At 43.1% G+C, this 22,919-nt stretch overlaps 1 pseudogene; it reads left to right on the forward strand.

Annotated features, from left to right (window-relative positions):
- The first annotated feature begins 166 nt into the window (after positions 1–166).
- On the forward strand, positions 167–21,430 carry LOC120844039 (annotated as a pseudogene).
- Positions 21,431–22,919: the final 1,489 nt, after the last annotated feature.

Consider the following 22,919-nt stretch of genomic DNA (forward strand, 5'->3'; position numbering starts at 1 on the left):
GTGGTGGCTTCACTTTGCCAGAGTAAAATTATAAAGAGAGCTATTGTAAATTAAATTCACCGCGCCTTAATGAACCACATCACACTTTTTATAAAGTTTTATTATTTGAAAAAAAAGTGTGTATTAATCTGTCCTTTTTACACCGCTAAAAAGGAACTGCCCAAAAATGGCCGCCAGGATTGTGAACGGAGTGATACACTCAACTCTCCCGGACTTCGACGTTGGAAATAGCTACGCTTCCCAACTTATAGACGAGCGATTGATGAAATTATCGTCCAAGATAATTATTGTGAGTATGATTTTATTTATATTCACCGCGTTGTAATCAGAAAGCGTATGATATTGGATATATCGAATATCCTGCGCTGTTGTTAGGGTGATGCGAGGCTACTGAATTTAATCTGGATTTTATTTCGTTTTTGATTACTGTGCGGTGATGCGGATTTTCAAGATGTACCTACAGCATTGCATTGCGACAAATACCACCGAGCTATGACGAACCGTTTCGAGCTTTTGCCTATGTACCATAAATGAGAACACACACCTGTTTTGCCAGTACCACATGCCGCGCCGGTTAAAGAATATAACACCTCCTCTATATATTTTTTTACTGAAATCTCGGTGAGATTCAGCAGCACTAATTCAGTGGTACTAATAAAATAACCAAAAGTAGCCCGATAAATTATAAAAATGAAAATTTGAGTTTCAATAAAAAACAAACAAATAAAGCGGGATAATTAATAATTAATAAGCGGGATTATATTAATAACCTGGAGAAATAAAAATCATTGATTACTACGGGGATTTTCAGAAGAAAAATATATTAGAGTTTAGCTCATCACAAAAATACACCACGCGCCGCACAGCGCTCAGTTTATTCTCAAATGTAGCGGAAGCGTAGCTCCGCCACTCTGAATATATGATCACATTTCCTGGCTTTTCATGGGCAGCATGCTCCGTAGTTACTCTGGACATCTGGGCCTGCGTCGGTATCTGATATCCAAAACTTCTCACAAATATATTTACATTCGAGCGCATTAGCATAATAAATAATGATATAAAGGTTCAAAGTTACCAAGATGAACAATAGTTACTTTACGCCACCACATACTTGTAGCACTCAGTTTGCATTAATGTGTTAATACACGTGCAGATTTTTTTGTCGAAAAATTATTTCTGAAAAGGGATGGAGCCTATATTTTTCAAAACAGTTTACATTCTATTTCTTCTAGGTTGACACCCATCAAAGCTTGAACGCCCATCAGCTGTTAGAAAAGATACGCAAATACGCTGTAGGTTACCAAGATCACGGTGTAAAACCGGGCTCCAGGGTGTGTGCGAATATTGGCAACGCAGTGGAAACAGTAGCGGCAGCGTTTGGGGTTATTTTCGCGGGCGGTACGCTTGTCATGGCGAAGACAACCTGCGCTGCAAGTGAGTGCTCTCAACGCCTTCATTTGATTTCAACACTATAATTATAGCATTTTTATATAAAATAAAGAAAACTTATTATGACGTTGTTCTCATAGGGGAATTGGTGTACACGATTGAAGACAGCCAGTGCACTTTCCTACTAACTGACCAAGAAACCGCATCAAATGCTGCCAAGGTGGCAATATCATCAAGCATGAAGGTGGGAGATTATTATCTATTTATAGAATTCTGCGTTGGCAAAAGTATGAATGCTTTTATTGCGGTAGCATTAGTGCTCTGTTACATGCGCTGAGCTCTGACGGGTTTGGACTAACCAAAGTTCACAACGTCGCTACGGGATGGTGACTGCAGCCGCACTGGCTGCGGAAACTGGCTAAGAAACGCTTTCTGCAAGCTCCGACAGATGGCGGAAGGGATGTGGATGCAGCCCCTCTATCCTAGGAAAAGTGGCGCCATTCTTTGAACAAGCCGCCGCGCACACTATTGGTCAGTCGTCTGGTAACATCCTGCTTTCGGTTTGGGACTTCCGATCGCCATTACTTTCCCAAGCTGTTACTACGCCGCAACGCAGCAGCTAACGGGCTGCCGCGCCTGTGGAAAAGTCAGCCAGAGTGCCTTTCAGTGTACCCTCTGCAACGGAAAATGAGCCTCAGAGGACGATCTTGCTTCACCGAATCGGTCGGAGAGATTTCAACCCAGCGGAAGCCGCAAAGTTATGCGATGTAGGGGCTCTGTACAAAGCTAACCAGAATGCAAAAAGACACCACTTTAGAGCGAGTTATGCACTCCATTTCACCGTAAGCGCGATCACAACACTGCCGACTTGGCATGCACAGACGTCCGTGCCGTGGAAGAAGCGTCGTTCATAACGGCCTGCTCCTGCTCGCGCTTGGAGCATCGGCATCGTCCCCATTTACGGGTGCTTGCGGAGGTGCGGAATATGCTCACTCGTGAAGTGTGGTGTACGTCCTCGCGTACTATGCTTTGTTTCGCACAAAGTTCATAAGCTTGCAACGCTCTAGCGGCTGCGCGGATGCGAACATGTGGATGTATCTATATCCCGATTCAACACAAATGCGAGCGAAGCCAGTGCGACATGCACAAGTATGCTTTCTCTCCACACATTAAAAATAAGTAGTGAATCATCTGAAATCGTGGAGAAGATGATTGCAATCGGACGGTTTAATATGATCAATACGAAAGCTTTGCGATTCCCCTGAAGCCGAACGGGCGGACAGGTACCAACGAGACACTGACCGATACTGCAGATCGGTAGGGACTATTCGGACGATTATTCAAAGCGCTTTTGGTATCCACGAATGGACGAACAGATTTAGACCGGCTCGAGGGCAATCGAATGTGATTGCGGGCTGTAAATGAGGCCATTGCCACACTTATATGACGAGGAACGTCCACACGACCGGCACCGCGCGCCGCTGCAGCTGACCGAGACGTCGAAGGGCTTCGCAACATCCAGAAGGCGGCTCGGTCGCAAACCGGAAAGTTACAGGTGGGGTTGGAGGATTTTTTGAAGGAGGAGGGAAGATAATGCGTCACTTTTTGCCAGATACTGGAGCTTTACGATGCACCAGAACCGTGTTGGCGCATGCAATTCACTATAGGTGGCTCCACTCGTTTTCCAAAGTGGCGGTTAAAATGGGGGTCGGAGATGCCTGCCGGTCAGTGTTGTACACGTTCCTCAAAAAAAGGAACGAAAGCTCGTTCCTCGTTCCTTCCGATTTTTGGAACGCGTTCCCGTTACAAATTACATCTATGAAAGAGGAACTCGTTCCCGTTACAGTTAAAAAAATGTAACGTATCGTTACATATACGTTACATTTGTATTTTGCTAATTACTATCTTTAGTTAAATCAAGAAGAGTTTTTTTTTTATCTATCCCATTAGTAGTCAACATACGAGTTTGAATGTCGTTATGGAGGGGCAACAGGAGAAGAAAACAAGCGGAATCAGGGTTTCATTTGTTGATATATTCAAGTTAAAAATCTCAGCTTTTAACCATATTCATGTTTGTAGTAGACGATTGAGACGAGCCGAATGTACTTTTACCCAACGAGCGTTTTATAACAACCTCACACGTTTCAATTGAACAAAGTCCCTTGTTCGAACTTAACAACAGTTGCTTCTCGATGTTGCTGTCCGCAAGACGAGCAAGTCGAGGAGAGGGTAGGGCTTTTGGAAGGTCAGTCTTAAAAACTACAAATACTTCTTTGTACGTTGGTTTTGTTGTTCATTTTGAAGGGGGGGGGGGGGGACAAGAAAAGAAATGAAGTTTTCTCTTTGTATGTATCTTTTAAGTGACCAATGTTCAGGATACAAGGGTGCGCTCGATGTTTGGCAGAATGTGATCTTGTTGTAACTGTAGGCCTCGTTATGGAAGTTCACAAGTGGCTGCAGTCGGCCTTAGATTTGTGGGTGTATGAGGATTCGTGGAACCAAAGAAAGTAGCTGAGTTTGAAACAACCCTCTTTCTTTGTCTTTCCCTACGACAAAAAGCCTCGCTTTTTGTACCGCAGTTTCAAACACTCAAAAAAGAACCAACGTCCACCAGCTCTCCTGCACCCGAAACTGTTAGCAAGCTAAGACTACACAAAATAATCCATAAGATTAGTAGTCAAAAAGGTAACGAGATCCTGCACTTCGTAAAGATACTGTTTTTGTACTTTCAAAATTTCCCTGTTCGAAACAAAATAAAAATTACCCCCACTGGACGAAAAAAAAGGAACGCCGTTACTCTTTCCGTTCCAGTAAAAATGTAACGCGTTCCCGTTCCAGTTCCAGCGATGCGAAATGGAACGGTCACGTTCCTTCGTTCCTCCTAAAAGGAACGCGTTCCAGGAACGCCGTTCCTTGGAACGCCGTTCCGTACAACACTGCTGCCGGTATACTAGTTGTTGAGCCTGTCTACTGTGCTGGCTTCACTGACCGACACAAATTATTCTTGGTTATGCGATGAGGTTGGGGTGTTATGAGGGTGGGTCACGTATTCATGTTGAAAAATATAAGATGTTTATCGTATTATTTACACCAGAGGGAACGAAATCGAAGCTAACATCTACTTTGATTCAATTTCTCGATATAGGTGGTAATAACGGATTCTTTCTTACCTCAAGATGTATCTCACAGCGTAATTATTGTGCCAAAGAAGTTGTTCGCGAAAACTTTATTTGTGACATACGTGTCTAATCCGGGCACTTCAAAACAATTCCGAGGACACTTAAGTGTCCTCGGAATTGTTATGAGTTGTGTCCGCGGAATTCTTATGAGTTGTGAATCTGAAAGCATGAATGCCGGTCTTCCGCTTCCTTAGTTCGTCTGGGGTGTACTGGCGTGGACGGCCACATTTCGCTACTGCCGAGGTTCCGGCCGCCGACATTATAGATGCCTCAGGCGCCGCCATGCTCCTCGGCGTCAAAAAAAAGCAGAAACGGCCGAAGCTGCCCCCCCCCCCCCCCCCCCCTCCCCTCCCTTTTCTAGGAACACCTGACACGAGCGCGGCGGCCGAGCGCGCGATCTCGTGAAGCGGCCGCCAATGGCCGTCTAGGCTATTTAGGAGCCGTTTCGCTCAGCCAAACGGCGAATGGGCATTTCTTTCGCGTTCTTTCGTGGTCACAGGCGCCACCGGCTCCGCTCCATGGGGTACTTAATGCTTTCGCATAAATTTACCTTGCAGTGTCCAGTGCAGTGACGTCACTAGAGTCAGCGGCACCCGAGGCGATGGCCCGCCGCGACCCGCCCCCCCCCCCCCCCCCCCCCCAGCTCTTGTGGGGGGGAGCATCTGATATGACGCGTCCCAGCCAATGTGAATTTATTCTTTTTTTTCGCGGCTATAGACCGACACGCGCCGCGGCTCTGTTTGCCAACACGGCCGGAAAGCCGCGCATGCGCAGCAGCTATATGTGCCAAAGCGGCCGGGCTCTCTATGCATTGCGTCCTATGGCGTGCGCTTGTTGTTGACGTTGTAGAGACGCTTCTAGCTTTATTTGTGCGTCGCTTCCAACGTATGTCGTACGTCATGCTCGACTATTTGAGCTCGCCACCTGAGCCTGCATGGCAGCGGTATCGAGACAAACCGTGCGTGGACGGCGTTGCCTTCGACAATCCGTACGCCGTAAACAAGACCTGGTGCAGTTCCGACGCGAAGTTGTTGCCACCGACGTCGACGGCTCACGTCGTCCTTTATTTAGTTTTTTCGCCGAACCAGTTCACGACCGAGAGGGTTCAGGCGTACAAGTCTCTCGAGGCCTCCGATTACTTCGAGCCGGTTTCCGCACTGCCGGCGGGATCAGCAGACTTTGGGTCTGCTGAAGTGTATATATTAATTGATTAAATACACACCGCGTCTTCGAGTCAAGGTATGATATATTTCCTACCCTCATGACCATAAGGCATGATAAGTGGTACCGCTTTGTCCGTTCTGCAGTGTTGGCAGTAACACGTTACAAGTAACGGCGAAACTGATAACGCGTTACCTTTTTCAGTAACGTATTAACGTACTCCTTACTTTTTCAAAACAGTAACGGGTTACGTACTAATTACGTTACTATTTCAAGTAACGTGTAACGCAGTTTCGTTACTCGTTGCTTAGATAAAGTGATAAAGAGTTGAAGATAAAGTAATTATGTGCAGTTTGTGCATGAAAATAATATTCTTGAAATATGATTTTATGCATTGTTATAACGTCAAACAGTAAAACGAGTTAAATCATAATTAAAAAAGTAATGTATGTTACTTTTAATCGGTAACAATAACGCATTCCTTTTATTTTGAGCTAACGCTGGTCCGTGACGCGTTCCTTTTATTTGCAAGTAACGATCGTAACGTATCTCGTTACTTTTTTCCGATAATGCCTACAACACTGACGTTCTGCCGCCGATCTTCTTCCGCCTGATACTGCGGGCGTAGCGAGCCACTGACGAGCGCTTGGCCGGTGCTTTGTGCTCGAACACCGTGGGAACAAAATCCCTGTGGTGTCGATCACACGACGGTTTCCCTGCACATAAGGGGGCCTCAGGACGGAGATTGAAATGGAAGCCACACTTGCCTTCAAGAAAGTGCTTGCCGCACGAACGGTCGACCGCTCGAGGCGACGGTTATTTTCGATCCACGGGTATTATCCACCTTCTGCTCCTTTCAGAGTCAGCCAGGAACTTGTGGGAAGTCACTCCGCTACTTTTTTTTGTACCTTTCGGTGCAATTAACGGCTACACGACTTTGCGGCATGCTGAAATGCTATGACGCCGAAGCACTTTTAGCCACACCACCCGGCTCCGGAGCGATCGCAGCGCCGCCGCAGCTCCGTGACGTCAAGCCCGCGTGTCGTTCTATAGACTACAGGCTTCGCTCTATGGGACAAGAGGATTTAGACTAAATTCCCCCAGCACCCCTTCCCCCAAACCCCCTCCCCTAAAAAAAAAGAAAAAAAAATGAAAGCCTTTTACAATTCTTTGTGACGCCGCATGAGAGCGCAGCTCTTGAGGAGGTGGATGGAAGCGTACTGAGGGATAGCCTATAGGTGACTCCTTGAGGTCACATGACCTCAGGGGGGGGTCGTATGACGTCAGAGAGGTCACGTGACCTCGGGGGGAGGGGGGTCACGTGACCTCGGGGGGTCACGTGACCTGGGAGGCTTCAGTGACCTCAGGGGGTAACGTGACTTTAGGGGAGTCACGTGACCTCGGGGGGGGGGGGGGGGGGGGTCACGTGACCTAGGGAGGGTCGTGACCTTGCGGTTACGGCTACGGCGACGCCGTTCAAGCCGGAAACGGGCCCCTAAGAGCTGCGCTCTAAAAAAAAAGATTTTATTTACGTTTTTTTTTTTTAATTATTAATCTTCCCAGAACATTTAGTTTCTTTAACTTTTACTCGCCATCGTCTTACCAACCTCAAGTTTTCCAGTTCTGAGGAACGCCTGCCCGCTTGCACGTCTGCTCACTGCAGCACGTTTTGTTTTCGTTGGAAAGCGCTGAAACAGTAGTGAGTTTTAGTATTATGTATACGAGCGAACACAAGCACTGTGTTTACGCTAGCGTTGCGTGTTCCGCACTGCGCGTGTGAGGAGGCCTAAATTGCGGCCTTGGATTGGAGCATGGTGATGGCGGACATGCGCAACGTGGAGTACGCAACTCTAATGCAAACGCACAGCGTTTGCGTTTGCTTCTATATGCAATACTAAAAATCTCTAATAAGATACATTCCCCTACCGGCTGCAGAACTACATTGCGACAGTGAAGCGCGTTGTCTGCATTCGGAAATGACTTTTCGCGAGCCATGATAGCGAGCAGTTCCACCGTGTCCATTGAGCAAGAGGACTGGGGGACCCTCACTATGGTCGCCGAGGTCCTATCTTAGAGGCCATGCCCTCACTAGAGCGCCTCCAGTTTCTGCCGCGGGATGACGAGCAACGAGCTGAAGACGCGAATATTGGGTGAGTTTGTCCAGTTTATTCTCTCGCCGCCGTAACGCACTCCTCCCGAGTGAGTCAATCAACCCGCGGCACAGAGTGATAGGCTCAAGCGCATGCGCGTGAACTCCCAGCTGCTCCCAGCTGTGCGGGGATGGCCACCATGCCACCATTGTCATTCATTCGCCCGGTGGAATGCATGGGATCATCATCTCAATTTCGCTGCTTTCCTGTTATTTCGCTGGCTCTAGCTAAAAAATGATATAATGGGTTAAAAAGCTGGCGAATGAAGTTTTCTCCACGCTTGACCGGAAACTTTTTCAGGCGAAAAAGAAGTCGGCCCGGAGCACACGACGCGTAGCCTCAAAGGTGCTCTGCGCCGAAAGCGAGTTTCGTCAAAATGGCGGTCGTTTCTTCTTTGCTCCCTCCTTCCTGTACCGTTCCGTCGGCGCCCTCCCCCCCCCCCCCCCCCCCCCCCCCTTTCCTTCACTTTTCTCTCCTTTAGCGCTCTCGTCGCTACGCCTGCTGGCCGGACTCTCTTTATAGAGAGCCCGGCTAGAAAGCGTGGTGACGAAGGCGCTGGAGTCTTGGAAGTGGGATCGGTGGCCGAGTGGCTTAACGCGTTTCAGCCGGGAGCGTGTAGCAAAAGCATGCGCTGCAGAACCTCCTTGGTTCGATCTCCAACCCCCGCCCGTTCCGATCTGGATGAGTTTCGTACCGTCACGCGCTTGTGTAATCACTACTGTGTGGTGCACGTTAATGATCCCAGGTTAGGGGTTGTAATGAACTGGCTACATTTTTTCATCTCCAGCTCTGAGACAAGTCACCCATTTAGGCATACCAACTCCAAGGGTTTCTAAACATAAAAGCAACACATTTTAAGACCTGGGACGCACTATAGAGGACGCACATTGGCTGCGGTTCGGTTCTTCGGCCTGCCACGCCGTTGTGTACGCGTTGTCCTTTTACGATGTCACCAGGCCGTAAGCGCACGATGTCTTCGCCCTTGTATGTACAACGGGCGCGGCAACGTAAGGTCCGAGAGGACCGTCGGCGCCGTTTTGAAAGAAGCGGCTGGCGTTCGGGAGCAGAGATCGGCCATCCGAAAACAGCAGTACGTGGATTGTATGTACGCGCCGATCGAGGGAAGGTGTGCTGGCTCCAACCGCGGCCTCCAACGTTCGGGCGCGGAGACAGACTGGTATACATAATATTCATACGGCGGCATATATGTGGGGTACTTCACGTTGAATAGCCCGCTCATGTGCATGATCTATCCGCCGCAGGATTAAACGCATGTGTGTGGTGAGTACATGCCCGCAACCAATGACTCTGTTGCTTTACGCGCATCGCGAGCACGTACTTCGTGCACACGCTAAGTGAAATTATCTGCTTGCACCAGGAAGAAGAGGGAAAAGAGGGGCTGTTCACCCCGCGGAAATGTGCTCAGAGGTTGCATTCACCATGCTATGTTACATATAACAGCTGCGCGAAATGCTCACGCATTTCTTTGAGAATTAGCTCTGCGGCAGCAGCAATTTCGGAACATCTTTTTAAACAACCTAATCCCTGGAGTAAAATATTAGATGCAGGGCGTTTCTTCCGTCGCACAATAAAACAAAGTTTTCTCACTGCGTTCCCACCAGGTAAAAAAAAAAATGTAGTTTATTTTTTTTTTCTCACATTGCTGGACATCTGATTAGTGTTCATGTGTGCCATTTCCTATAATAGATGGATAAATTTCGCTAACTTTGTTTCAGCTAGAGGACCCATCAAAGAGTGGACTGCAACTGCTGCACGGGACCAACACCACATAAATTGAAGCATTCGAACATACCCTTCTACCTCCTTGTAACGTCATCCTAAACAAATGGTGTCAACTCACAAATTGCTCTTTGTCCCAAAGCCGAGCGTCCTCCGACGAATTGGATGGACACGAAGTCCCACTGCTCACGACGCAGCGCTCGTGACCCATTCTCTGCGCATGACCTAAGTACTGTGATAACGTATTAAACATATAACGTTATCAAAGTCCGGGCTAGTGCCCAGACTTTCATAATTAAAAGTGTTCTTTATTCGGCACGCTACCAGTTTCAGTCATAAAATAATTTAAAAACGAAACTTTACTAGACCTCTTGTTCTTTTGGTAAACAAAAACAAAAATATTAGCCATTTTTGTTTATACCAAGAGCGAGAGACTATCGTTTTCTGAAACGCTTTACGTCTCTATTCAAATAGATGAGGAATAGATTACTTTTCTTTTACTTTGATTTGCAGGCATTTTTCTGCGTGGGAAGCGCGCCCGGTTTCATCAACGTTCTTCAGTTTCAAGAACTTTCTGATGCCTCATTCACACCCCACGTACCTACTGACAACGAAGGGGAGGTTGTGGCAATCCTCTATACGTCAGGATCAACGGGTCTTCCGAAGGGAGTGGAAATTTCGCACAAGGGGTACTGTTCGGCGTTTCACACGTTGAGGTATGAGCGCTGATCAGAGTGTTGAAAACTAGCCAGTTTTTAGAAGACACAAAGTATATTATGTCATGCCGACAGCGTTTTGTTTGTTTCCCTGTTTATGTACGGAACCTGGAACATTCAGAATATATGCGTTTACAAGTGTAGTAAGAAGAGGCAGGAGTATATTGTCAATTTTTTTGCTTAAAGCAGTCTCTTTCGGTAGGATCGAGCACCATCTTATTTTATTCACATGCATAGTGGTATATTGAAATTAATCATTTGTCTGCTATAAAGAGTGAATTATAACAAGTACATTTAACCCTTAAAACATTTGATAACGCTGTGAAACCGTAGAGGGAGCCGTATCTTTAAGTATTATCTTAAGAAATCAATCACATTGCGCAGAGGCACTCAAGTCTTGTTAAGCACATTACATCTAAAAATCAAAGCTGGTAAAACAAACGTGAGTGCCGTATTGTTATGTGTTATTTGTTCGTTTGTTTGTTGATTTGATTTTTGCACGTTTTATGAGCATATTTATTCTAAAGAAGACATTGTATTGTAAAGAAGGTGAAGAACACGACGGGGAATTGGTGCACACGAAAATTTCAGCCAGGTTCCACGTGCTGGCCCTTCGTGCGTTATTTGTTTGTGTGCTCTATTGTATTGTTTTGTCCTGTTCTGTATTGTCCTTTCCGCTTCCGACAGGATTACTATATATTGCTTTATACAAGTATACTACTTTAAATAGAAATATTCCTTTATATTAAAATATATTTCTTTATACAAAGAGTTCATAAATAACTTCCGGGTGGAAAAGAGACCTTTCCTTAATTTTTATGTGACTGTATTGATCAGTTTTTAGTTCATATACACCGCTTCTTCTGGATTTCAGGTCTGCTAGAACTTGCACTGAAGAGGATGTTTTCCTTTGCTGGAATCCTTTTACCCACGGGGCGGGTTTTGCAATAGCCATGTTTTACGTGTTTTTAGGAACAAAAATAGTCTTAACCGATCCTTTGATTCCGTACAAAGCTTTCCTGGAGGCTCTCAAGACACATGAGGTGAGAATTTTTCATGTGAAAATAAGAATAAAGATAATTCCTAAGAATAAATGTTCTGTGTCAAGCCGCCTAACTTTTCCGTGAAGGAGCAGACAGTGTGTCAATTCCATGGTAAATTTTAACACAAACCCACTTTGCTATAAAATAAATATTAACTTTTTTATTATTATCTCAAGGCACTAAGCTATGTGACGCTGATAATTATCTTTTTACGGGAGTAAATTCGAAAAAAACTGACAGAAAGGGCAGTATGTCCGTGTTTTCTCGTTTTCGTGAAAAAAATATCTTTTTTTTCTTCAGGTAAGAGTTGTGTTGCCTTTGACATTGAATGGGTGTTGAAATACGTGAGCGCATTGAGAAAGACGTGTTTATGGTACAACCAATCTCCCGGTTCACGTGATCTTCATTATTTATTTTTGCAGTATTTACCTTCAGACAGCATTACACACAATATTTAAGAAGCACTTTATATATGGCGTTAAATTTTTTTCTATCTCGTAGGTATCTGCCTTTATTGGCATTGCGGGCCGGATGCAGCATATTGTCAATGAAGTCCGAAAAAACAACGATAGTGTGCCTCGTGTAAAAAAAATCTTCATGGGTGGTTCAGTGATCCCGACTTCGCTTGCACGGGAGATTTGTGAAATCTTCGACGTCGAATCACTTCTCAATGGCTACGGCATGACTGAAACATTGGGCTTAGTGTGCACCTCACCTGTTGGACAAATTACCTTCGGCAACAGCGGAGTTCCTTATGCCGGTATAAAAATCAAGGTATGTCTGAAACGTATCGGATTGTACACGTCTTTTTTTTTTTTGTTGTCGTTGGGTTTATAATCTTCCTAAACAATGTAGTGTTTCGTTTCTTACTTACTGACGAAGATCAGCAAGCAGATCATTTGCAAGCAGCAACGAATTATTTTATGGGTAGGAGGTCCGATAAAAAGGTTCCAAGACTAATTTTGAAGCTTAAAGAAAAAAGGGATATGCGCGCAGCACTCAATGGCAGGGATCTTTTTGTCTCGTTGTGCCAAAGGGCCTCGTTCTGTGAACATTTGGAGCTGCGCTACACGAGCACTTATCTTTGCTCTCGCTCTGGTTTTCAGCCCATAGTGATATTGCCATTTGGCCCGTGCACGTGGTCACAAGAACTCGTATGGCGCAGCTCCAAACCATCACATGACGAACTTACCGATAGCATAAGACACGAAGGTCCTTGCCTTCGAATGTTGCGTTCGCGTTACCGTGGTGCCCTCCTTTTTTACGCTACAAAGTCAGTGTCGTAACTCTTTGATCACACCTCGTATATGATTACTAATATCTATAGAAACCCACAATCAAACTTCAAGCTCTCGTGAGCTTATACACGTGATAATCAGGGAATACTGCATCGAAATGTGTTTAGGAGCTTACAAACGTTCGATGTAACATTGTAGCATCGGTAGACCCGATCACTGGAGATACGCCTCGCAATGCGTACTTGTATGTACGAATAAAAATATGACGCCTAAAACTATTTTGAAAGTATGTTAGAACACTTTACATTTATTTTAGAACACGACTACGTAAAAAATATTCAGTGAGCACGAAACGACTAAGCTCACCAGTGAACTTTAAGAGAAGAAATAGATGGATAGATTTGAAGTATTAAAATTTAACAAGGCATCACCTGAATATGATGATCACTGAGAGGTGTATAGAGGGTGGTTCACGCATTTTTGCTGGAGAGTGATTGGGTGTGTCCTGGCCGTTTGTAACAGACTACATCGAGAAGTCACAGAGAGTTTTCAACTGCTTGAGCGTGGTCACGTGGTTTACGTTCCGCGTTTTTTAACACGATCAGCGAGAAGGTGACGAAAGCGTTGATTGTCTGCGAGCATCTCTGCCTTTCCGCCTGCTCTCCTCCTTAGCACACGACAACGCAGCGGACGAGCACTTGCGATCAATCGGCGCATGAGGCGTCCACCATTAAATTGCAGGCCCTCTTCATGGTTTCAGATGGACTCTCTCTTCAATTTAGGCTCTCTAAAGAACAGACTGACAAACTGACGCCATCGATCGGACAGAACACTTTCAATCTGTGTCAAAGGTTTGCTGTATATGCATAGTCCAAGCTACGGTTCCTTTAAAAGAAGTGGTCGCGTAGAGCAATATTATAATCATTTTTGAAGTTCACAGAAAAAAGATAATGCCTAAAATCAGCAAATATATACGCAAATCGCAGGTGTTTCAGGGCTGGCCGATAGACTGTGCCGACTAGCTGGTGAAATATCGTCATGCCTCAAACACCCCGGGTAATGATTAGGTGTTTGAAACTCCAGGGAGAGGTTTTTTTCAAAATTCGATGCTGTACAGCAGCGGATCGTGGATGTTTTCGTTCACTTTGTTTACCAAGGTTTTCATGACCAGATATTACCTATTGTTTTTCCGATGTATAATGAGCACTATCTGACCATGCTTTAAGCCTTTAAACCTCTTTTTGGATCATCATTTCACCCATTGCACTTATTAGTCTATAGATTTTGCAAACTTTTCGATGACTTTTTACGCTCTGCATAATTAGAGATTGGTTAGAGATTCGTCGTTTAAAAAAAAAAAAAAAAAAAACCTTTTATCACCGACCGGATTTCGGAAGTTTGATGGGCCATTCTACTGACTTAAACGGAAGAATTACCAAGAGCACACCGAACACATCAACAATATGTCACAGAACGATGTCAAGTTGCACAAATTCACGTACGAGGCAATACTCATGCGGGACTCGGAAGTAACTATATTTGTGAGACCAATCCGCGAACGGTACTTGCTTACTGACTGCCGCATATATTTCATCTTGTTTCCTCTTGTACGAAGTAGTGCTTGGTCATTAGATTGCCTTAAATTTCATTAGTATCACCCCTAATATTTGCATTTTTCACGCCGTGCAAATACCCTTTATTCAACTAGCTGGGTGAATGCGAACCAATTGACTATTTTCGGAAACGGCGGTCCGGCTGTTTCTTCTAACAAATACTATTCTACAATACTAAGGGAATTAATGACCTGATATGATGTTCCAGGTTATAGACATAACCAGCGGAGAATCTCTCGGTCCGTTTTGTAATGGCGAGATTGTGGTTCACGCCCGAGGGGTCATGAAGGGCTACTTTGGGCGTCCCGAAGCTACTGCTGAAGCCTTGAGCAACGATGGATGGTTGCGTACAGGTATAACGTGCTTGTTTTTTTTTGTTTTCTTGTTGTACGTTCAAAATCACAATAATACAGGATTCTCGGTCAGACACAAATATTTCATTTGCGCCTAAATAGTCATAGATCTGGAGTGTTTTTATGCACTTCCTTCTGTTCACTAACCCATAGTGCGTCCGGTCAGACCTCTATATGACGCTCTAAATTTGTATTGCAAAACATTTGGACATGATATGGGGCAAAGATTAACCATATAACCACTCTCAAAAATCTGCGGTTTGGTGTTCAGTCAAATATGTCGACAAATATGTCGCGGGCTTTATTAAAATATAAAGTTTTCACATGACGTCACAGTTCACTACAATCCTACTTGGGTTGCCATCGCTGTGTGCTAGATGTGCGCACGGACGGGTGCAGGAGCGCATTTCCAGACACTCATCTACGATTCTTGAGCAATGGAATGGGGCGTTCTCCTGTTTCTGTGTTGATATGCATATGAACGATAGTCACTGTGCATTTTCTAGCGTTTATGCGCTCAATGGAGCGAGCGTTCATAAAAAAAAAAATCCCGATTTAGGCAAGTTATCGTTTTCGGCTTGTGTTCGAGCACCTCACGAGGCAGCTGACCCTACACAACATCTGCCGCAAATCGCCGCCTTGACACCACCGATGATGGTTGAGGGGCGACTACTTCTCTGGTGAGGCATCGATTCAAGCTCCGGGGGTCGTTGAATCAATCAATTACAACTGGTATTTATAGGCTTTTTATATTCAAGGAGTGGTTTGATGAGTGCGTTTCGTGAAATTTCATCTCAGATATTATTCGAATCGATCATTGCCAATATTACGCTAAAATTTAAGTTCAAGTTAAGTTTAAGTTAAATATTGAATACAAAAATTCCTATTTGCAATGGACAAAAACTAAACAAAAACCGCGTCCAAAAAAATCCACCTGCGTGCCTATTTTACTGTGAGCCCACTGAACAAAGAGCGATAAATACTGACAAGATTGCATTTTGATTTTCAGGGGATTTAGGCTACTACGACACTGATGGACGGCTCCATGTTACTGAGAGATTGAAGCAGATGATAAAATGCATGGATAATGTCGTTACCCCCTGCTGAGCTGGAAGAAATTTTGATCAGCCACGAGGCTGTCGCAGAGGCCGTAGTTGTCGGAGTTCCAAACTCGACGTATGGTGAGGCTCCAACAGCCTGTGTCGTTGTCAAGGACGGCTTCGAGAAAAACCTCGAGAGTCTGGCGACAGAACTGAAGGAACTCATTGCTGGTATATGTCATGTTCCTAACATTCCAACTTTGTTTTTGGTGTGCTAATTGCGTGTCTAACTTGCACAATTCAAAGCTTAACATTTAAGGATAACGCACAAATTTGATTTTGGGAAAAGTGGCCTATGAGCTCTAATCATTAACGCAAAATGATAACTAGAAATCTCTGGGGTGCCCACCCCCCCTCCCATCTCTGCCGCGTTTACTCTCGCTACCCCTTGTTCTCTCCTCTCTCCCCACCTACCTCCAATTACCTACATCATGCTTCCTCTCCCCTGCCTCTCCAATCCCTCCTCCTCTCTCCCTATCCCTCTCCTGTAGGCACAGGATCTTACAAGAATAACTGCATATCCAGAATAAAATATTTGAAGTAAAAAGCGCACTTCTAGAATATACCGGTAGTCGTACCGAGCCACCTTTATCGTGTAAATTAGTACATTATTTGATTGTTTTGTGCAGTCATTGTTTGTAAGAAGCTATGTGAAGCTTTCTGTACATGAGAAAAGTAACTGCATGGGTTTTATTATGAATATAAATATTTATATGTGGAGTGAGGTAAGATTCGCAAGTGTAGTCGTAATAATATTGCGAACAAAGAGGGAAGGCAGTGGTTATTAAATTTATTGCATTGAAATTAGAGGAAGAGAAAAAGAAAGGTGGCTGACTAAAAATTGCGCCGCTCCTGGCCCATTTGTTTGCCAGCTCTCTTTCCCTTCCTCTTCCCCTAACATTGATTTAATGAATTCAATAATCACTCCCTTCCCTGTTCGTCTACTATCTTTATATATGTATATATAATGTGAACGAAGAGGGGAGAGTGTGATTATTGCATTTTTGCAGTAAAGTAAGGGGGTGTGGGGGAAAGTAAGCTGGTGCAAAAAAAAAATATATATATATACAGTGTGTTTTCTTTTTAAGCTTTACAGATACGTTTAAACAAAGCCGTGAAAGTTACACTTATTCTGTTTGTGCAGGTGAGTTATACGGCCAGTAGTACCTTATGTGGGTGGCTAATTTTTGCAATATGTCGAAAAATTAAGTAAAATTTGTTAATTAAGTTTTTATTAGTGAAAACAGACATGATTCCAATTAGAAACTTACTGAGCGTCATTGACAACTACTAAGTCATCTTTTGTTAGAACGACTTGAAGCTCGTGGGACTCGTGAAGTAGGCGCAAAGCTAGCAGTGGCGGAACGCGGTTGATTAGATTATCATCGCGTTCCGCCACTGCTAGCTTTGCGCCTGCTTCACGAGTGGTAACTTGGGCGCGCCCACGAGTTTACCGCGAGCTACAAGTCGGTCTAAAAAGAGTTGATCTAGTGGATTTTGATGACGCTCAGCAAGTTTTTAATTGGAACCATATATCCATTTCCACTATTTTAAATTTTAATTAACAAACTGTAATTACTATCTGACTTATTGCAAAGATTAGCCACGCAAATAATATCCCCCTGGCCCTGTAACTCATCGGCACAAACCGGTTGAATGTAACTTTCATGACTTTTTTTTTAAACAAATCTGTAAAGCTAACGTAAAAAGAACACCCTGTATATATGTATATATATAAAACACATATATATATAAACCGCTTAAATGTAACTTTTCCAGTTGCTTTTTTTAAGCAAATCTGTAAAGCTAAAAGAAAACACCCTGTACATATATATATATATATATATATATATATATATATATATATATATATATATATATATATATATATACTACTACCCATATTAGTTAATCGTTTCTGTTTGATAGAGCTATTTTGTTTATCAGATGATTTCGAAGTATTAAATAAAAATTAGAAGGTTCAAATAACAATCTTCAAAAAGGTAAAGTGTCAACAAGAACATAAACATGAGCGCACAAAGTATAAAAAGGAGCAAACACAAGCAGCGGTGTGTTGGTTCCTTTCTATACTGTTTCGTGTTTATTTTTATTTTATTTTATTTTCCGTGTTTTCGTGTTCGTGTTTATGTTCAGCTGACCACCGGTGATAAGTAACACAATGGAGTGCACAGTTTATTACGAAAGCGTACGTGGTATCAGAACCATGTCTTCTGAGCTTATGTCTGGAATTGTAGGAAGTTCCTTTACCGTGTTATGCCTTACGGAGGCGTGGCTGGACGAAGGTATTTCTAGCACCGATTATCCCCCCCCCCCCCCCCCCCCATGTTATTCCGTTTTTCGCGGAGATCGAAATTACGCAAGCACAGGGCAAAAATATGGCGGTGGTGTACTTACTGTCGTAAATACTTCTTTGCGAGCATGGAGAAGGCAAGCTCTAGAGTCTTACTCCGAATGCTTTTGGGTAGAGCTTGCATCGAATGATGGCGTCAACGTTTTAATCGGAAACTATTATTTTCCGCCCCAGTTTAGCTCCAATAATTTTGTGACAGAGCTGAGAGCTCTAGAGCAAAGTTTAGATGTGTCAAAGTTTCGCGTTCACATTTATGGAGACTTTAATATTCCGGGGATCGACTGGGTGACAGATGTCACAAAGGATGGTAATGATCGCAAATCTAAGGCGTCAAGACTAATAGACTTTTTGTATATAAATCGGTTTGAACATTGCAATAAGCTACAAAACTCAGCGGGCAACATACTTGACCTTGCACTAGTGTCTTCGCCGATGGATGGTATCAGTTCAGTTGACGATCCTATAACAGGTGTCGATCATTTTCATCCTCCGTTTGCTGTTTCATTCTTTTTTCCGCCCAGTCAACATGTTTTTTATAGCCAGACTTGCTTCTTATACAGTAAAGGAGATTATCTTAACATGTACTATTATCTTCAAAGTTACAACTGGAATCCTATCTTGAAAGACACGTGCGTTGACTCAGCGACTGAGGCATTTGCAAAAATTGTGTCGAGTGCCATGGATACATTTATACCGAAGCGCGCTTCCCGGTCATACAAGTAGCCTTCATGGTTTTCTTGGGAGCTGAAAATCTGTTTACGCAGGAAATTGCACTATCACAGGGCTTTTAAAAAAAACGGGAGTAGAGAAATGGTACTTGAAATACAGCGAGTGTCGCTCTGTTGCAAAGCGACTGTTTAAGAGAGGTGAGAAATTTCACGTTTCTCAGACTGAGTCTGCTCTGAATTCAAGCCCAAAATATTTTTGAAAATTCGTACCCACTCAAAAAAACAAGTGTAGTGGTAGTTTTCCCCTCTTACGGGGTAGTTCCGGCTATACATCGAACCCAAATGAAGTGGCAGACATGTTTGCTCAGCATTTTATGTCATGCTTCTCTTCTAGAACTAACACGAATCCAGCTGTGAAATGCCCAAATACCTCTGCTTTTTTTCCGTTTGTTCTAATAGATGAGCTTGAGATAAATACATGCATAAGGGACATGAAGTAGAATTTATCTGCTGCCGCAGACGGAATACCGAGCTTTATTTTAAAGGGATGTGCTCATCTTTCAACTCCGGTGTTGCTTCATATCTTTAACCTGTCGCTACAATCGGGCAGATTCCCGTCTAAATGGAAGCACTCAGTGATAGTTCCGATATTTAAATCAGGCGATAACACAATTGTCAGCAACTATCGTCCTGTCTCTTTATTACCTAGTTTCTCTAAAGTTTTTGAGATGCCGCTTCATAACCGTTTTTACAAATACTTCCGTCAAAAATTTGTCCTGAGCAACACGGATTCTTGAAGGGAAAGCCGGTGGAAACCAATTTGTGCACATTCTTATATTATACTGTACCATTTGTTCATGGCCATCAAGAAGTAGACGTCATCTACTTTAAGATGTCGAAGGTGTTCGGCAGGGTCAATCATGATCGGCTCCTGCGTGAACTAGATGACTACGGCCTACGTTCAACGTATTGTAATTGGTTTAGGAGCGACCTTGGCGATCGTACAAACTGTGTTCGTGTATCGGGATTTATGTCCAAAACCTTTATTTCGTCGTCAGGGGTGCCTCAGGGGAGCAACTTGGGTCCACTTTTGTTTTTAATCTTCGTGAATGACATTGTATCTTCGGTAAAAAATTCTAAATTGCTTTTCTTCGCCTACAATATAAAGTTGTTTCGTCATGTTAGTTCACATTCTGAATGCACACTTCTTCAAAGTGATGTTGATAACATAGCTAGATGGTGCTTTAATAGTGATCTCCTGCTTAATGGACATAAAACACAGGCTATAGGTATCTGTAGAAAACGAAAGCCCATTGCGTTCAGTTATATCTTAGATGGCGTCGTCATCAAACGAGTGTGTGTTGCTCGAGATCTTGGAGTTTTTATAGATAAGGTATTGAATTTTAGTCATCACGTGTCGGTCACATGCAACGCATAACTTAAAACATTGGGGGCAATTTCACGTTTCACAAGACTATTTTCTTTCTATGCATGTATCGTTCGTTTATTCTGTTGTCTAATTCGCTCAAAACTCGAGTCAGCATCTCGCTCTATCGAGCGTGTACAGAAGCGTTTTATTCGCATTGTTTTTGAACGTTTTCTTTTTGGACGTAAGTTTTATTATAATCACGATCGGCTGCTCAAGAGACTTGGTTTATGTACTCTATTTGACAGACGGCGTTGTCGGGATATCTTGTTTTTACACAAACTTGTCAATGGGCTTGTAGTTTTTCCTGCCTTGTTAAGCGCTGTATGTTTTCACGCCCCACCACGTTCGAGCCGTAATCGCAACTTTTTCTATCCACCCACGTTTTTTCACACGTCTCCCCTAATACAAATGCAGTATGATTTTAATAGGTTGGATTGTTCGCTCCAAGAAGTATTCAGTGACAAGTCAACTTTTCGGCGTAATCTAGAGAATATATTGTTTGCATGATCTCGGTAATTAGCAATTTTGAGCGTTTTTTTTTTCTCTTTTTGGGGTTGCTGTATTTGTATTTTCAGTGCCTCTTCTTCTTTTACCTTATCTTACTTGTCGGATGTCGCTATATGTTCTATGTTTGTTTTGCGAGTTCTTTTTTGGGAAGCTATGTTTTCTCTTTGCTTATACTTCTTATCTTGTCGGCATTTGCTGTGTACTCCACAAAAGGCCCTGCGCTGTTTGTGGACACATAAAATGAAGACTATTATTATTATTATTATTATTATTTATACCTAACATGTACCAACTAGCTCAACTTGAGACTGTACCTCAAAAAGGTTCTGCATGCCATATTTGACCCGCTATTATCTAGCGGTGCACTTGGCTATATTACATTAACTTCTATTTGAAACTGACAATAAAGAGAAACACTAGTTAACTTACTCCATACAATGCACAAGGCACTAAAAAAGCAAATGGGCTTTGGATGTGCCATGTATTTTTTTTAATTCTCAAAAACTACATAAGCACGAAACACACGTCTTTCTGCTTTTTAATCTGCAAAGAATGTGGTTACATGATTGGAGGGTTTGAGCTTGCGGGAAATTAATAAAATGATTATGCGTCTTTTTTTGTTTTGTTTCAAAGGTCAAGCAGCAGTGTTCAAGCAGCTATATGGAGGTGTTTTCTTCATGAAATCTCTTCCCAAGTCCGAGATGGGCAAGATCCTGAGACAAGACCTCAAAACAAAGGTTGCCCATGAAATAGAAAATTTGAAAAATAGTTGAGCTTCTCAGACTCCACAAGTTACACGAAAACCAGCATGTAACCTGAGATAAAGGTGTTTCTGTATTTCACTTGTAATAAACAAGAATAAAGAAGAATGCCCGAGTCAATTCTTATGTTTGTGAGTCGGTTTCAATTTATGACTAGATATGATAAAACAGTTTAATTTATGGCAGTATAAAACAGATTGCATTTGATAAAGTGTAGTATAGTGCTGGGACGATCCGGTCGGCCGCAGACACCAAAAGAAGGCAATACTTTAAGAACACACAAAAGATTTATGGAGGCCGGGCCATCACGTGAAGATTGACGAAGATAGTCTTGCTCGACAAATTTGCCTTCCACTTTCCACTTTCCACTTCCACTTTCTAAATGTTTAAAAGCACCAACACGCTCAAATAGTATACAAGTTAAAAAAATCATTTCTCAAATTTCGAAAGAGAAAAAATATATTGCTATTTTATTTTTGAATATTGATTTAACTATTGTAACATACAAGCATGGGCATGTGATGTCGCAAAAATAAATTTGTAATGTTTTTTTTTTATTTTTTATTTTACAATTTATGTGTTTCACAAACACGACCTGTCTCTGAACATGTGTATCTAACATATTATTCAGCAGCCCCTAAGAGCTCACATTAGGAATAAGTTAACTGTTCAGAGCTTTATACCCTAGCTGTCCATTGCAGATAAGGGTGTAGTTTTAAGACTCTGTAGGAAATTTTCACATCAATATTTTGTTTGTAAATACCCTTTATAGATCAGAAGCAGTCACCTTTTTTGTAACTTTAAAAAGAGTTTTATACATTAAGGCAGAAGACGGGATGTGTTGCCCCGTTCCCTGTCTTTATGTATAAAACAATGTCTAAAGTTACATCATTACCAACGCCCTCACTAACAAGGACACATTTTTTGAAGCATGAAATGCTTTTTAACGGAGCATTCCCAAAATGTGTCCGCTCACCCGTTCGTGCATTTTCCCCGAAAGTTAGCGTGGAAATTGACGTCACGTGACCTAAGGTAACGTGAGCTAAACCTAGTTGACGAAATTGACGTCACGATAAATTTAGCGGGGAAATTTACGTCGCATACGATCTAAACACCCCCCCCCCCCCCCCCCCCATTTTGTTTGCCTGCTAAAACTAGCACTAGAAGTGCAGTCATGTGACCTATACGCAAATTTATTTTCCCCGGGTTTGGGGATCGGGTTGTGCAGATCTCTGTCGCGGAGGCCCGCACATCGCAAAAACAAATAAAGATACTGCAAAAAATAAAATTCCGATTGATTGAGACTGTCTGTATTGGGCGTTTTGAGAGAGGATCAAACGACGACGTACGGTCCAGAGTTTTTTTTTTTACCAAAAGATTTATTTTAATTGTTGTGGAACCGCAAACACATATTCGAACATTTTTTGCGGAAAATAAAATTTCTCTTGTGGAACAAAAATCACAAATTCCCTCCGGTATACGCGCACGTTTTTGCGACTTG

The sequence above is a fragment of the Ixodes scapularis genome, unplaced genomic scaffold (assembly GCF_016920785.2).
Source record: "Ixodes scapularis isolate PalLabHiFi unplaced genomic scaffold, ASM1692078v2 PGA_scaffold5__190_contigs__length_132052651, whole genome shotgun sequence".
In the NCBI taxonomy this organism is placed as follows: domain Eukaryota; kingdom Metazoa; phylum Arthropoda; class Arachnida; order Ixodida; family Ixodidae; genus Ixodes; species Ixodes scapularis.